The sequence below is a fragment of the Pithys albifrons genome, chromosome 15 (assembly GCF_047495875.1).
Source record: "Pithys albifrons albifrons isolate INPA30051 chromosome 15, PitAlb_v1, whole genome shotgun sequence".
Classification (NCBI taxonomy): domain Eukaryota; kingdom Metazoa; phylum Chordata; class Aves; order Passeriformes; family Thamnophilidae; genus Pithys; species Pithys albifrons.
The window spans coordinates 5,842,580-5,857,048 of NC_092472.1; the positions used below are offsets into that span (position 1 = coordinate 5,842,580).

Genomic DNA, 14,469 nt, shown 5'->3' on the forward strand with positions numbered 1-14,469 from the left:
TGCTAACACATCTCCTTATCTCTTTTTTTTTTTCAAAGTCTCATAATTTTTTTTTCAGTAGTAACATACAAATTGCTTTCCTTGAAATCAGACTCAAGATTCCTGAAGATTCTTAAATGAGAAAACCCAGCATTGCCACTAACAGTGACACAAACAACACAACTACTCCTACAGCTCACAGCACTGAAACAAAGAATGTGTGGTATCAGCACTAGAGGATGGATGAGTGAACCAGAGGTGGAGAAAAAGCAGATTACTGTGCAAGCAGAGTAATTTTGAAAGCTTTAGTAGGGGATTGGGATCTGTTCCCTTCAAAAGAAAAGGAGAGAGCAGAAATCGCTGTACTCTATCCTTGTTCTGTGAAGTTCTTTTTACTGAGTTGTATGAGAAACAGAACAAAACTTGTCTTCTTCCCTTCAAGACAGAGCATTAGTGTGAAATATTCTTTTATTGTTATAGCTTCTTACACTTTTGTTTCACTTTCATTCTTTTTATTCTTTAAGGTGAACATCCTGCTAATAAAAGACACTGGGCTGATCACCCCAAAAACCAGGATTTGCCATTTATTCTTAGAACAGGAGCAGCACTGAAAGGTGCATTGAGTGGTCCAGCTTCACTCCTACTCTGAAGAAATTGCTCCTTTATCACTGTCTATACCTCAGTGAAAATAACAGTAAAAAAAATGCCTTAACACAGAGTGTGGGCCAAGGGTGTCACCTGAAGTCCTGGCAGCAAAAAGTGAATGCACTTAAAGTCCTGGGCTTTGCTCCCCTCAGCAGACCCTGCTGGTTTCTAGTTCTCCTCTGCCCAGCTTACAGAAGGAGAACAGTGAATAAACAGCTGCACTTGCCCAAGCAGCAGTGGTTCCCAGAAAAACATCCTAAAGAGCAACACTTCTCCCCAGAGGAACAGTAACCTGGGATCCTGAAATAAAACTGGATAGGCTGTGCTCGGTGAGCTGGTTCTGCATCCTGAAAGATCAGAGAGAGATTTTAACTGGTATGGTAACCCCCAAGGCTACAGCACTATCCTTGCACAAAGTTCCCTGGAAAAATCCAATGAGCTCAGGAACAAGTGGTGAGGTGGAGCAGGACAGTGAGAAAAGCACTCTGACTCTGATCCCCAAAGCTCAGCTCACCCCCAGAGTAAGCTCTAATACAATGTCAGAACTCAAATAGTATACTTGATATTCTTCATTAAAATACCTGTTGGCTATTCACAAGTAAAGGTGTTGAGATGTTAGCTGGAACAAATTATTCTGCCTACTGCAAAGGAAAACAATGTACAAAAATTGCTCCAGATGTGATATGAAGATGTAGAATTCTTTGCAAAGCAACTGGTTTTATCATTCCAGCACTTGGTGAAGAAGTCACTTCATTACACACCAACACACACAGATCTTTGCTCCTGAGCTACCTGGGAATAGGCACGAATTGCACGGAATGCTTTGCTGTCTAATAGGCATGAACTGTCCATCACACTTTAGCACCCTGTGTTATGATTTCTTTCTGAAAGCCAGTGCTCTTCCTTACCTCTAGTTACTGTTCTTTACCTCTAGTTACTGCTCTTCTTTACCTCTACTTACTATGCTACTTTTAAATAACACAATATAGAGCAAGACACTACTCAAAAGACACTCAAAGCCAGCAGACATTAGATCCATTTTTTACAGTAATGAAAAATATATACATTACTGAAACTCAATTTAGCCATCTGGAATGTAGGAATAATAACATTTACTTTCCCCACAGTAAAGTGCTTATAAGCTAAATTAGCATTAACTATTATTCATCTCTGTTCTGCATAACAGTGAATCATAGCCTTAACTTCAAGCATTATTTTTTTAAAAATGAGTAATTTCAACAAGCAGAAAATAAAACTTTTGTCTTTGTTTTCAATTTCTCCAACTATCATTATTTACCAGATGCTAATTTAGCCTATTTACAGAAAAATCAAGTTATTTTTTGGCTCCTCTGTGCTAGAATTAATCAGAAGCAGCATGATCCCATGTTTAATTTCAATCACAGCAGCTCTTGCTTTACAAATAAATAAAACTTACAAAATTTTTTACTGCTCCTAAACCAGATGGTTTTTTTTTCCTAAGGAAAATAATATTTACAATACTGGCTTCTACATAAACTTTTATTTAATTATGAGATCCCCACAGAATATGAGTTTTCCTTCAATAAAATCAAAGAGTATAAGTAAACCCATGTTTTCTTGAAAGACATCAACAATAGCTGGGTTAGGTTATCTAGAAGACGTCCAGACTGTCAAGAATTAAAACATGCATAAGGAAATATAAGCTGGGGGAAGAGGAACAGAAAAAAAGGTATGAATAAAAGAAATCTATCAATCCTGACTTTAACAGGGCAGGCAAGAGCTACGAGGCAGTACATGGAATTCCTTTTGCAGACCTGGGACTTAGCTTATTTCAGTTTAAGTTGCAAAAGCTGGTTATCAATATTCTAGCTAGATTCAGTGAGAGGACAGCAGAATTTCGCCCCATCTGTTAGTCCTTGGCTGGGACACCAGTGCTATTTGTTTTCCTAGCGTGGCATCCCAGCCCATACAACAGATTGATGGTGCCAGAGAGAGCCTGTGAAGTGGCGCCTGCGCTGCTGCCAAGGGCACGGAGGAAACGGATGGTCACATCCAGATGATCTTGCATTAAGAGAGGGGGAAGTGACAAATCTGCGCTGCCTCCCTGCCTTCCCCCAGCCCTTGCTCACAGGAGATGCATCTGACCTTCAGCCAGCCAAACACAGAGCAAACTTTGCTTTAGAGGTGTCCAAGGACACCTTCAGCTCGGGGCTCACCCAGCACGGGCTGCCAAGGGGAGGGTTTGAGGGTTTTCTGCTGCTTCACAGCTGGGCCAAACTGCTCTGTCCTAACTGCCTTTTCCCTGAAGACCTTCACTAGTGCCCTCTTCCATGAAAACCTGCAAAGGGAAGGGCAGCTTTGTGCAGACCCAGCTGACCTGTAACCTGCTGGCACAGCCCAGATTGAGTGTTCAGTGATCCTCAAACAGACTGTATTAAAACTGAGACAAAAAACACTGCTCGGAACCTGCAGCAACGATGGGTTTAAGTGACATTTCTTGTTATAGAAGTGCACAATTTTCTAATTCATTACACCAATATGTACTGGATTCCTCCAAAGTACAAACCACTTCAAGATGCTCTAAATTTCACCAAACAAAATAAAGCTATTCCCAGTTACTGCCTCATCCACTTTTGTAAACTTCTCCCCTGCTGCATGAAAGTCTACACCAACTATGATAAATTGTCCCAGCATGTGCATTTCCAACAAACCTCAGACCACTATACATGGAATATTTTCAAATAGGGGCCTCAGGTAAAATTCTGAAAAATACAAAATAAGCAAGCGAAAAAATAGGGGAAATATTTTCATAGTTTCTGTCAGTTTATAGTAATATTATTTATAGTACATTACACAATATTATCTACATATGAAGTAAGAGCATTTAGTAGAACACAACAAAAAGCAGGTGAAAGAAATCAGAAAAATATATGGAGATATCAGTTCAATTTGTAGATATCACATAGACATAAACACAACAAGCAAACTAGAGACATGTAAAATATAATTCTGTCTACTACAAATTTGGCCTTTTCATCATCTGCAGCCCCAAACTCTATTATAAGCTTGCCATTTCAATCCAGACCTTTGACTTCCACAAAAATGCTTTAGGGGAAAGCTGTTTATATTTAGAAAAAGCTTTAAAAGGTAAAACTATCATAGAATAATACTATCTTTATCTTAGCAGACTAGACAGAGTTCAAACTGAAATGGCATTTCATCCTAAGCAATGTCTCTATTTCTAAATGGCACGTGGACCATTTATATGACTGAAAATTGGGCATTAACGATTGCAGATTTCCAGTTCTGGAGTTGACAAAGGGGATATTTTCCCAAAAGTGACCCCCATGGGTTTCAGAGGAATCCCCCAACCCACAGCTGGCACTGACAAAGAGTGTCCTATTAAAGACTGAACACACCTTGCTTAGTGCCCGTTGGCACAAATTGTGTTTAACAGAAGATATCCCAGCAGAGGAGGGTAGGAAAAGCCCCACAGTCCTACAGACACTGCAGTGAGGAAAAAGCAACTAGGACTTGTGTTTTCCATCAGTCAAGAAAAGATATGATTGTTTAAATGTTCAGACAAGGGAAATAAAGACTCAGTGTTCTCTTTCCTACAATTGCATGCCTTTGCCTACCAGTACCCCTGTGCCTCACCAGCTCAGCAGTGACTGTTGAAAACAATTAACTGGCGTTCAAAGCCTTTCTGCTCTCTGATTAGTAACTCTTTCATATGAAGATATTCATGAGCACGGTTATTGAGCAAAGGAAAAAGAATTGCTGCCACCTTCAAGCTCCCTTGGTATCCAAGGCCTGTTTTGCTTGCAAGAAATTGCAAAGGTAAAAACAAAGATTTGGGGTCACACAGTAAAACTGAGTAAAAAAAATTGCAAATTTTTGCAAAAACCAACCCCACAGACACTTGCTGGTGACCTGCTGTATTCAGTAATTTACCCACGTGTGAACCCTGAACTAAGGAAACTGCTTTGTACAACTATAAAGAAATATTGACAATTCCAGAGCCACGACTGCACTAAAGGAAAAGCAAGATGTGCAGTACATGCAGCCATTCCCTCTTTGGTAAACTGCCCTGGGACTGCTGGCAGAGGCAAGTTGCAGCACTCAGCAGAAACTCTTAATGGAGAGAATTAAAGCAAAATCTGCTGCAAGTATGTAAGGGACAGCTTATAATAGCTGGAGAATAGGAATGTGTTAAGAGAACTGCGATTCCAAGGCTTAGGGCCCTGAGCTTTGGGTTGGGAAAAGGAAGGAAAAACTAAGATCTGTGCTCAGAATAAGGTTTCATACTCCAAAGGTAAAGAAGAGGATGGATTTTATGAAGTCAGCCCAAGGCCCTGTGCTGCCCCATCCCTGGGGAACGGTGAGCACACACACTGGGCTCAGGTACCAGGCAAAGCACCCACTGCAAACGGGCAAGCCAAGGGCCCGTCCCCAGAGCTGCCACACGTTGGCACAGAGGGGTTGGTGTTTGTAGCACAATCCACAGCCTGCAGTTCATGCTGTTCCTGTGACGCTGGGCCCTTTGGAAAAGAGTGCCAGAATGAGCCCAGGGACTGCAGGGATTGTTCTGGGAGGTTGCTGAAAACACCACCACTCTGCTAAAAGTAGCTACTCAAAGGTCTCCTGCTTCAGACTTGGGCTGGAATGCAGGTTGGGATGCTGAGAGCTTTGAACCTGGTATCCAGGAATTCCAAATTCATCGAACCAGGGAATTCCATACTAAATATCTGCACCTCAAATCATGGAAACCACAAGCAAACAGTAGATTTTCAAATGCACACATGGTCAAAGCAAAGCAAACTCCCACTGGGAAGGAACCTGTTGTATATCTGGTACTCCAGGAGTGCCAAATCAGTGTTAAGCAAATTGCACTGTGTTTAAAAGCCTTGTTGTAGCTCTTTACAGTTTTCTGCTGGTAAATATGGAAGAAAAGATGAGTGATTTATGAATGCTCACTTTAAAAAGTCAATCAACATATTAAAACAATGCTTCATAGCAGAGGGAAATGGAGCTAAGCAGAGCACATTCACAGTGATTTTATAAAAAGGAAATGCATAGATTTTTGACAGGAAAAAAAATCTAAAGATGAAGAGAACTGTGTGTATTAGATGTTGTTAAACCTTTATCTGGCCTGAAGCAAAAGATAAAACTCATTCTGTCAGAGATCTAAAAGTAAAAAATCTAAAGAGATGAAAATCACAGCTTTTTGACCTCAGTAACTTCTCTTTACAAATATTCCAAGATAAGATTGAGTGAAACCCTCTAACCAACTACATCCTGAAAACCACTACTATTCCAGTCTCTCCATTAATATGAGAGTGGGCAGTGCTGATCAAATGGCAGAAAACCAATCAAGGAGAAAGTTGCCTCCTGCTGCTTTCCTGGACATCTCTAAAGTCACTGCTCCCAGAACAGTAACCCCCAGGCCTAATGGGAGGCACTTGCCCAAGGCTGCTCAGGCAATTGCCCTGACCCGGGTTGTGCAAGCAAATAACGAGCCCCTGAATTGACTAAGGAGTGTCGGAACAACAGCAGAAAAAATGGGCTGAGGGAGCACATCAGCAGCTGGAGGAGCATCCTCAGGTGGTGCTCAAGGAGAATGTATATTTTAATTTGTAGCCCATTTGCTGCAAAAGGACAGAAGTTTAAGACGTGCCATACAGGACAATGTGGCAAAGAAAGGGAAAACAACTTTGCTGTATTTTTGAGAACAAATAGCTGTCTCTACCATCACATCATTGTTTTACTATTACCAGCTAATACAACAGCAGACAGAAAGTGCAGCTGCGGTCCATGGAATATTTGGCATTTCTGGCCCAAGTATAATCCCTCATGTAATGAAAAACCTATTTCTATTTCTGCATCCTTGCTACTCTTCATACTGAAGAGCCTTGCATCTGTCTCCCATTTATTGAAGCTTATTCTTCATCCAGACAGCCAGAGCTGGTTTGTATTAGAAATTAGGTTTTAAATCACTATTTTTCTATTATTTGTTTTAGGATTTTCAGGAAGCCTCCAGAGGTGCAGAAAAATTCTTCTAGTTGGAAAAGACCCTAATACTCTTCAAGAAACAAGCTCCAAATCCCTAAACCCTTGAGTAAGAACTTTGATGTTTTTAAGGTTTAGATTCTGGCTATAAAGACAATAACATTACAAAAGTTAAAATGACAAAAATGTTTAAAAAAAAAAAAAGTAAAACTCCCCCTGTAAGAATGAGACTAATCAGGTCCCTGAGCTTTTGTTAATGAGCGGAGTCTCCTTTTGATTTTCTCATGTGGATGGAGTTTTGCATGCCAGTGATTCCTGGAGACTAAGATGCAGAAGGGGAGATATATGAAGAAAGAAACAACAGGAAAAATAACTTTTTGGCTCAATAAATCTTATGGGCCTAAATTGCATCTCTTTTCTCTTGATGCTCTCTGCTACCCTGTGGCCAGTTTTAATATGATTCTGTATTTTCAGGTCCCAGCTCTGCACCACATTCTTTCAAATGAGCACAGTTTACTCCTCAGAAAAGAGCCTGGATCCTACAGGCACAGTAACTGTGAAGTTCATGGGACCACAGTGCATCTCTGCTAACTGTCAGTGTGCCTGCTGTGAAAGTGTTTTTCAGTTTAAAGTTATTTTGCACTTTCCACAGGCCAGCAAAACTGTCACAAGTGCAGGTCTTGCCCTTTGGCCACCCCAACCCCCTGCAGTGCTCCAGGCTGGGCACAGAGTGGCTGGAGAGCAGCCAGGCAGAGGGACCTGGGGGGACTGAGGGACAGGAAGCTCAACAGGAGCCAACAGTGTGCCCAGGTGGCCAAGAAGGCCAATGGGATCCTGGCCTGGATCCAAACTAGCGTGGCCAGCAGGCCCAGGGCAGTGACCCTTCCCCTGGACTCTGCCTTGGGGAGGCCACACCTTGAGTGTTGTGTTCAGTTCTGGGCCCCTCAGTTCAGAAAGGATATTGAGATGCTGGTGCGGGGCCAGAGAAAAGAAACGAGGCTGGTGAAGGGACTGGAGCACAAGTGCTGTGGGGAGAGGCTGAGGGAGCTGGGGGTGTTTAGCCTGGAGAAGAGGAGGCTCAGAGGTGACCTCAGCACTGTCTGGAACTGCCTGAAGGGAAGTTCTGGCCAGGTGGGGGCTGGTCTCTTCTCCCAGGCACTCAGCAATAGGACAAGGGGGCATGATGGGCTCAAGCTCTGCCAGGGGAAATTGAAGCTGGAGATCAGAAAAAAATTCTTTGCAGAGAGAGTGCTCAGGCATTGGAATGGGCTGCCCAGAGAGGGGGTGGATTCCCCATCCCTGGAGGTTTTTCAGCTGAGCTTGGCCGTGGCACTGAGTGCCATGATCTGGTAAAGGGACTGGAGTTGGACCAAGGGTTGGACTCGATGATCTTGGAGGTCTTTTCCAACCCAATCCATTCTATGATTCTATGATTCTAAGTTAATTTCTCCTCTTTATATTACCCTGGGATGCTTGCTGTGTACTCCTGACACTTTTCCAGCATCCAGGAATTTTCTCAGCATGTCAAGCACTATTTACCTCTCATTTAAAGCTTTTAATAACTGAACACAGAAATCCTGCAGCAACAGTACAGTCTGACAGGAGGAGCAGCACTTTCCTTCTGGAAAAGAAAACATTACCCTCACAACTCCAGTTCCAACAGTCAGGAGCAAATCCTGGGTTTGCTGACAAGTCACCTGCCTTGGATCAAACCACCTCCCTTAGAATTATGCAGGGGTTTCCTGGTTTCCATATTTAGGAGGCAAAGCTGTAGGACAAAGATCCTGACTGAAAATTGGAACTTCGTAATTTTGTTCTTCTGACTGCCATGAATTATTCCAGCTATGTTGCCAGATCTCTTGACAGTAGTGGGATGTTTTTGGACTTGCTGTTGGTCCAATTGCACTGAATTCAGTTTATGTGAAATTGGGATCCTGAGACCAGCAGTGGCTGCCTGGCCTCCTCCTGCAATGGACCTGGATGGAGCCTTCTGAGCATCTCCTGCAGTCCCTCATCCTCTGAGCTCTGCATTAGCTCTCTGCACTCATCTGCATCTCACAGAAAGTGGGAAGTCTCTTGCAGAAGAAACAATCAAATTGAAAGAAGATGCAAATATATAGAAAATGCACCATTCTTGCAGTTCTGATTTGCATTATGCTCAGATTTAAGTGAAACAACTGTTAACACACAGGGACAAGCAGCACATTTGCAACAGAGTGACCTTTCCAAGAATCTTGTCTAATGCAGGTTGATTCCTGCAAGGCAAATAATGTGCCACAGACACAGAGTGCACCTTCTCATCCAGCCACACTGGCATCAGCATGTGAAAACATCATCTATTCTGTGGGTTCTCTCAAAGTATTTAGTAAGAAAAATGTTGCAGGAAATCAGCAGATCAACCAACCAGCAAATTAAAAAAAAAAAGAGCTTACCATTCAATTAACTGCAGCATGGTTATACATTATGTATATTACCTTTTAAAAATTAAACATGACACAGAGGGATAAATCTGGACATCACAGAAAAGAAAACAAACTAAACCCAGAGCATATTTACAGTTTTAGGGAAGGTTCTGTAAGATCAGCATTAGGGAATGAAAATCCTTTCCCATTCAGAAACTGTATTAACACAAATGCTTTCCTTTCCTAGTAATTATTTAGTAGTAGCCAAGATAAAGACATTAATATTGTCTCATAATCACACAGTGGGGCTCAGTAGTGATTCTCTCATTATCAAATCTGCTCAACACACAAGTCAAAACATGATTTTTCTAACCAACCATATTCTTCATTTTGGCATTGTAATTCCAGCTTCTGATGTCAGAAATGATTATGGCAAATTTAGTAAGAGAATTCGCTGAATATAAAGGAAGTATACATGTATCAGTCCAAAGAGGAGCCCGTCCTTTCCACGCCCATTGCTCTAATAAATAAAATAAGCTTTGGCTTGCCTGTACCCATCATGGTCAAATTCTCTTCTGGAAAACATTCATTCACACTCAGGGAAAGGACTACATGTCTCAGAGCTTAGCACTCATCATTATTCAGGTAAAAATGCCTCAGAGCACTGGAAAGAGGAATAACTCTTGCAGTGGTACAAAGGGGGGACTGCCAGGCTGGGAGCAGCTCTGAGTGAAAGGCTCCCTGGGCAAACAGGAGCCAGGAATGTACCCTGGCAGCAGCACCCTGGGCTGCAGGAATGTAAGCACAGCCAGGAGGCTGCGGGAGATGATTATCCCCATCTGCTCAACACTCATCACTCTGCTTCTTGAAACCTTGCAGACAGTTTGGGGCCTTACAAGGACACCAATAAACTGGAGGGAGTCTTGGGGATCACAGAATCATAGAATCAGTTGGGTTGGAAGAGACCTCTGAGATCATCAAGTCCAACCCTTGATCCAACCCCACTGTGACTACCAGATCATGGCACTCAGTGCCACGTCCAGTCTCATCTTAAAAACCACCAGGGATAGTGAGTCCACCCCCTCCCTGGGCAGCCCATTCCAATGCCTGACCACTCACCCTGTAACGAATTGCTTTCTGATATCCAACCTAAACCTCCTCTGGCAGAGCTTAAGCCCATGCTCTCTTGTCCTACTGTTGGTTGCCTGAGAGAAGAGACCAACCCCCACCTGGCGAGAACTTCCCTTCAGGCAGTTCCAGACAGTGCTGAGGTCACCTCTGAGCCTCCTCTTCTCCAGGCTAAACACCCCCAGCTCCCTCAGCCTCTCCCCACAGCACTTGTGCTCCAGTCCCTTCAACAGGATGGCTGGGGAAAGGATGGAGCATCAGGATGGAGCAGCTGCTGGGGAAAGAGGGGCTGGGGGTGTTGGGTTCATCCAGCCTGGGGGAGAAATGGCTAAGGGGGCTCCACAACAGTCTGTTGGTACCTACAGGTCATCAAGTAGATAAAGCCAGGTGCAATCCCTGTCCCTGGAGCTCTTCAGGAGCAGAGTGGACATCAGACCTGACCCAGCTTTGAGCAGGAGACTGGACTAGACATCCAGAGGTCCCTTCCAAGCCCCATTATCCTATAATCTTGTAAACCTAAACGTGGAGTGCAAAGTTTGTCCCAAGGGCCACACAGGTTGCCATGGAAGACATCATTTTTCCCATTTATAACTACAAGGCCATCATGTGAGGAATTAATAACGAGGCACAACATCATGTGAATATGGTGTGTTAGGTGTTCAAACTCACTGAGCTTGGCAAGCCAAGGACTTTATTCCTGGACATACAGGATATAGAAGGTGGGTGGGATCTGAGTGGGGACATGAGAAGGCAGGTCAAAGTGCCATGCAACAAGACTATATAAAATTAAAGCCTGAAGAAGCAAAGGCTGAAATTAACTTGCAAACTCTTTTTTTAAACAGTTTTTAAAGTACAGAAAGGAGATAATTTCATCCCATTATATTATATGGTGAGTAAATTTTTCTGTCAGTTCATAGTGATGTGTCATTTCTCTCGCCAGAGTTCAGCTTCTTTTGCTCCATAATTTCTGTACTCCATTACTCTATTTTCACAAATTAAATTTAATTCCAATATTTTATTTTGTCTTCCTTCAAGTTCCATGAATATACCTTCAATAGTCTCTTTAGTACACTCAATAATTTTTTGTGGTTTTTTTTTCCATGGCATTCAGAATGCTGTTACAAGAGCTACATCAGCCACTTACAAAATCCTGAGACACCTTCCCATCTGCTATTTCTCCAGAGAGCAATGGATATCTTTCTAAAGGCATGTATATCTTTCTGCACTTAGATGAATTAAATCCATAAGCACACTATGTGCAAAACAACACAATGAGTCAAAGAAACACAGCAACAAATAATCAATATAAATGAATCCATAAATGATCAGTGGGCGATCTCAGTCTAAATAACTGCTAAGAAAGCAACATTTACCTAGGAAGAAATGAGACATTTTACTCTGATATTGAACATTGACTTTTCAGAGAGAATGACCAGAGGTTTATTTGATAGCTTTCTTTGACTTGGAATTATATTAGCAAAATTTAATCTTCAATATCCCTTATGCTTACCCTTCCCCTGAAAAATGGCCTCATCTCAGTTTGTTGGGCGAGGTTATAAGGCATGTCTCACTAAAACATCTCAATGCTTTTTCATCATTTTCCCACCTGAGTTCCTGCAAGACTCATTTTGCATCTACTTATCTCTGCTATCTCTCTGCCCTGACAAGATTTCATACCTGTGATTCTGGGATTAGACTACTAAAAAAATCCATAGACTACTAAAAAAATCCATAATATTCAGTATTTGCACTGATGAAAGTGAGAATAGGCTCTGCCACGCAGCCATCATGGAACCCTTTCTGATTTGTGCAGGGAGGATGCAAGGGCATGTGAAGCACAGCATCTACTCCACATCTGAGAGAAAAAAAAAAGAAAGCACCCCTGAGGACACCATTCTTGCAGCTTTGACTAGAAACAGCCAAAACCTCTACTGTATAAATAATGATTGTACTACTAAACTGCTAATTGTAAACACCATCTCTAAAAACAGCTTTTGGGAGCAGTGCAGGCCCGTGTGACAAATATTTTCTCAGAGCCATCCTGGACTGTGTTGTGCAATATGCATTAACACACCACAGGTGCCCTGAAAACACACCCCCAATAACACACAAAGGGATGTGTTCTGTGATCCCCTCTGTCTCCTGCCAAAGTTTCAGGTTGGCCTTGGTGGCTGAGCAGGAAGGGGTTCAGTTTCAAGAGCTGGCACCTCTGTGAGTTCTGCAAACATTAGTCTCACTGTGGTTTCAGGTGCTGAGGTTTACTGTATGAAAATCTGGGACAAAGATCTGAACAGGCTGCCAGACTGCCCCTTTACACTGAAATCCTCCAACTTCCATTATCCCTGAGATCCCTGCTAGGCAAAACAATGGCTACATTGGCTTTTCTTGGAACAAACATGTAGATCAAGCTTTCACTTTTGACTCAGGAAAAGCCCAGAGAAATTACACCCAAGTAATTTCACACTCACGTTCTCCTGTTATTTGTGGTATTAAATATATACTGCACCTGGAGCATCTCATCTCCAGGAAAACTGTTTCCTTGCCCTGATGAATCTCTCACACCTTTGGACTGGGGAGCAGGGACACTTGCTAGGCTAGAAAGCCACATCTGAATTTCCTGGAGGGAGGCATCACAATTCCCAGCACGAGCACAGAGTTTTCCTATGGAATGGGGCCAGATGCTTTTCCCTACAAGGCTCAAACCCTCTTTTCAGAGGCAGCATCACACAAGCTCATCGAGCTACTCTGCTTTTCTCTCTCACTCAGATTGACTGATAGCAGTCAATAAGAATCACTGAATGTGTGACATTTCCAATATGACAGGCATATTCTAAAATTTAATTATTGCCCCTAACTGACACCTATTTTCAATGCAAATTTAAGAACAGAACCTTCTGTCATCAGCTAATCTCGCAAGATGCAGCACTCCCTGGGTTTACATTGATTTCCAGGGAATCTGAGTGCAGTGATTGGCAGCCAGATGCCCTCTGCCTCTCTGAGGCTCCAGCTTTGCATGATTCTCCCTTTTTCAGTCTTGCTTTCCCAAATGCCTGGCATATTTGATTTCACTCAAGTCTGGACAAGACTAAGTCAGTGGGTTTCTGACTCCACAAGTGAAAAACAAGTGAAACATAAGAAATCAAATGAAACTTAAGTTCCTGTTTGTTAAAAATGACTCAAAGAGGGAGAGAGAGGTGAAAAAAGAGTCAATGGGTACAAAAGACAGCCACTTCAACAACCTGTTTTGATGAATCCTCATCTGTGGAATCTCAGTAATAAAGACAATTGGACTTCTATGAGTGGAAGAACTTACAAAGATGAACAAACAAACTTCATCGAAGCACTTACACTAACAAAGAACCAACTCATTTGTGGGAATAAAATAACCCAAGTGGGTATCATCACCTGAAGAATAAAACTTTATGCAAACTGTGGTACGTGCACATATTTGATGCAAAGATGAGACTCCTCCTTCCAAATAAGGAACTCCATAAATTTTCTTGTCTGTCACAGAAACAAATTAATACTGCTGGGGCTACAAGAGGAATAACTACATAAATTAACCATTTATTTCCCTGTATGTCTCATGTTCTGTGCATAGCTATTTTTCAGGTTCTAATTTCAAATATATATCTGAGGAATTAAAAAGAAAAAGAAAGAAAAAAGACATTTTCATTTGCTTAATTAACTGCCAGACCCTTTGGCAATTCAGTCCTTTCTATGGCACTGAAGTGAATATATTATTTCAAGTTTATGCAGAAACCTGAAATTTATCTTAAACCTCATGTGTTTTTAAGGTCAAATAACACTGAGGAATAAATGACTAATAACATTTCCATGTGAAGCTTCGGCACTAAAGGGGTAGTGCAAGTCTGCTGCTCTCATCATCTGTCATTTTCCTTTTATTTTTCCTGTATCTTCTTCAAAGCAGTAGTGGATAAAGTAACATCAGTACTCTCAAAGTTACAGTATGAGTATCCAGGTATTATTTTCAAGTGAAACACCTTTAAACCCATTGCAGCTCTTAATTTCTACAGAAAATAAGAGTTTGGGGTTTTTTTTCCTCACACAGGAAAGTCTAAATACTTTAAATTACCATATTTTTAATGTGCTGACATGTTGATGGTCAGATGTTCTTTGATGCTCAGAGATAGATTGGCAGAAATCAGAGCAGTGTAGGGGTTTACAAAAATGTTGTATTTATGTTTGGCAGCAATTACTTTGTGAAAAACACAAGGTGACTCTTTTTCTGCTCCTTCTTTCTTCTTTCTTTTTTATTTTTTCCCCTCTAAGTTTGGCATGAATCAAAAGAGCTAAAAACTAATTT

The 14,469-nt window shown here is 41.9% G+C and overlaps 1 protein-coding gene across 11 annotated transcripts in view; it reads right to left on the reverse strand.

The window, feature by feature from the left end:
- The window catches only part of TENM2 (teneurin transmembrane protein 2), a 585,930-nt gene that overhangs the window by 151,403 nt on the left and 420,058 nt on the right, over positions 1-14,469 (reverse strand). The window lies entirely within an intron of this gene.